We start from the raw sequence: 3,748 nt of genomic DNA on the forward strand, positions 1-3,748 counted from the left end.
CCCCCCTTTCCTGTCTGTCTATAGCTGTCCTTTCAAATAAAGTCATAAAAAGCCAAAAAAAATATACTTAAAGAGTAGAAACCCTGATGTAATATTTGGTGGCCACAGAGTAAGTTTATGGGATATCTATATGTCCAGTATCTATTTGCAATGAGATCAGGAACCGTCACCGACTTCTTTAAAGCCAAAATCAGGGAATCTGTAAAGGAATCGTTGTGTGTGTGTCAGACCTGACTAAACCAAAACTTCAGTTTGGATGTTCTGACTTCTTCCTAAAATATTCTCCCCATTTGATCCGTCGTTTTTTTGGAGTGAAGTTTTCTGCAGACGGTCTCTGAGCAGCCGAGGCCGCATTAGTGAAGTGAAGTGACAGCTCCAGGTGGCGGCCCCGGGGCTTCAGAGAGGACAAGAGGCAGAGCAGCAACTGTTGGCCCAACGCCGGCAGATAAATAATAAAGCAACTGTGAGCTGCTCTTCAGGAAGAACAGAGAACAAGAAGTGATGCAGAGGGAGGAGGAGGAGGGTGGCAGTTTAAACCTCTGCATTTGCGGTTTGGCACAGATCGATCAGGGTCTGGATTTTTAATTAAACAGATGTCGCCGTGAATATTTCAACTTTTGAGCAACACGATACGGACGAGAGTGAAGTAATACGTGGAGGGATCAGCCTGTAAGCCGAGGAGCATGTGCAGAAGGCCAACGACCACAGCGACGCTACTGCAGATACGCTGTATGTACAGTGGAGATATTTCCGTTACGCTTTTATTTACTTTTACTTTTTGTTTGTTTTTAAAATCCAACCAAACAATCACAAAGCATTCTGGGTAAGACGTGCCTCTGGACAGTCCATCATAGTGAGTGAGTCCGAGTGGGACGAAATATTTTGGACGCCTCCGGTTCAGTTAAAGTCCCATTAATTTTTCAATGTTACGTGACTCACAGCTGGAGCTTCTACGTTCGGTCGGCATTAAACTCTTGTGGTTGAATCATCAGCAAAAAATATTAACTGTTTCTTTAATAAAAAGTTGAAAGTATAAAAACTATTCAACAAGAAACATTTAATTACTGACCTTTAAATTCTGTGATGTGTGCCACTAACGGCGGGTTAAAGGTAACATTCACTTTCAGATTCTAGGTTCATTTTGAACGTCAACAACTATGTTGACTCTGACTTCTTCAACATAGCAATGGCGTCCGAGGCTCATGGGTATTGTAGTATTCCGAAATAAAGTTGAAATAATTAATAATTCATCACATAAACATATAGGGTTGTTACATTATCCGGGAGAGTGTTGTTTAAAGATTGGTTTAAAAACCTGCAGCACCTGACAATTTGGGGCCTTTTCTAAGCCCCGCCCCTTTTTGTTCTGGGCTCCAATGACTTAGATATGCTATATGCTAGACTAATCTATGTTGAAACACATTTTGAAGATGGTTAAAAGATACGAGACACATACATACTCACATCTTAAGTTAGCTAATGTGAGCAAAACAGTAGCTGTGGCTTTGACGTTAAATGATAATGACATTTACATTTATCATTGCTGTGAGTCTAAAGTGATTCTAACATTCTCCAATTGTAAACTTGTTTAGCTGTTACACACCAAATAAAACATCAACTAAAATATGAGTCATACGTTACGTCTTGGTGCTTCTTTCTATATATTTTGTCAAACTTCATGGATAATAGTCTTGACTCTGCTAAGCTAGGCTAACTATAGATATCAAGTTTAAAAAAGGTTGCAGACCCCTCGTACATACAGACGGGAGATTAAAGTAGATTAAAGGAGAAATTAAAGTATTACCTATGAGAGGTTAGGAGCTTTGTGTTGGTTGTCTGTATGTCACTTATCTTTTAACCATCTTCAAAATGTAGTTGTCTTTTCAACATAGATCAACCTAGCATATCATATATATAGTACTACTATATACTACTTATATACGACTTATAAAGGGTCAAATCACTTTTATTTTCGGACTATCTATTATGTGAAGATGTGAAGGTGAAATGAAAGAAATGTGTTAAATTCTGTCTTTTGAGGGTGAAACTGGCTCCTGCAGGTCTTTAAAGGTAGCTCTGTTGTGACATGTCACATAACTGTTGTGTGCTCGGATTCACAACAGTTATAGCGGATTGTGACGTAGACACAGAGTCACCAAAGCGACCAAAAACTGTTAAAATGTCAAAAGAAAACAGTTTTGAAGGAGTATTGCTGTAGTTTTCACTTATTGAAGTACAATGATACACTTTCCTGTCCAGTTCCAGGGTTTTGTTATAGTGCATTAACCAACCATCCTGAAAGTATTTATTATTTTTGTTTGTAATGAACGATGTTTGTTGAACGCAGCTCACTGTGCTGTGTCACTGTGAAATGTGTCCTATAAATACATTTGACTCAACTTGACTCCCCAGTTATTTTTATCTAAAACCTCAGTAAAGCTGTGTGTGTGTGTGTGTGTGTGTGTGTGCAGGGTAAATCCAGTCAGGAACCAGTCTGTACAGGATGAACTCACAGCTCATGTTTTACTGCACGTTTACAGATCTTCACTTTATATATGACATACAGTAAATGTTAAACAGTGTTTCATATTTTCACATGAATCTTCTCTGTGCTACCTGCAGTGGTGGTTGCAGCCGTCTCAGCCTTGTGGCTTTCGTGATCCAGATGTTTCCACCTGTAAAATTGATGTAACTAACTCATATGATTGGCCTAAGTGAGTTGGCCGAACATGAGAAAGGTGCTACTAAAATGAGCCCGGCGCAGGAGCCTGTAGCGTCTGTAGCGGCGTCAGTCCAGAATAAACCTCCAGGCCCTCCGGCTTTCTCCCTTTTTATACAGATGGGCTCCACCTACTCAAGAGACCCTATCAATTAAGTCATTCAACACTGTAATACGACTTATTATCAACTAGAAATATATCTTCTTAAAACATATTTCTTTTTAAAAAAAGACACACCCCTCCCACCCCTACTTGGTCTCTCCCCTGGAAACCCCTCCTTTATTCAGATGGATCACTCCAGGTTAGGCTGTTCCCGCTCTGGAAGGTAAAGAAAAAGTAAACAATACATAAAAGAATATAAAAAACACCCACATAAAACACAGAATTAAAGACAGGTTTGTTGCTTAAATAACCAAGATTTGGCAGCTTAAAAGTTATGAAATTAGTATCAAATTTCAAGTATACAGTAAGTTCAAAGACTCCTCAGCTAGAACAGGGCTCAACAATAAGGATTGCCCGCTTGCAAGGGTCAAGTTAAACGCCAGAGCTGATGATGGAAGGTGCTAAAGAGCCATCTCGCTTCCTTCTCATCTCTGTTGAGAGTTGCACATCCTCAGCATTGATGAGGGTGAAATGAGGAAAATGGCAGCAAGTAAAGACAAAGTTTATGAGCTGAGGCATTTCAATAATCTTGGAAACAGGAGTTTGGTTGGGTGGCGTTAGAGGATGCAGGCAAAACTAACTCTTACTAAATTTTCAGGGTTCCATCCTGGGAACTGATTAATACAACCAAATATCCTGGAAATTAACTACATTGTCCTGGAATTATTTACTTGTACGCTATAAAAGTGAGCTAACACTGTGTGTCCATTAGTGCTGTCTTCTGTTGTCTAGAAAAACTACTGGAAAAGTCTTGGAAAATTAGAGAGTTGGAACCTGTGTGCAGAAAGTTTGAGAGCAAGGCCGATAAAGAAGAAAGTTTCTGAAAAAACGTTGTTGGACAGCTGACAGCATCTCGCTTGCATGGC

Source organism: Morone saxatilis, unplaced genomic scaffold, assembly GCF_004916995.1.
Source record: "Morone saxatilis isolate NCDOM2014 unplaced genomic scaffold, NCSU_SB_2.0 Contig2, whole genome shotgun sequence".
NCBI lineage: Eukaryota > Metazoa > Chordata > Actinopteri > Moronidae > Morone > Morone saxatilis.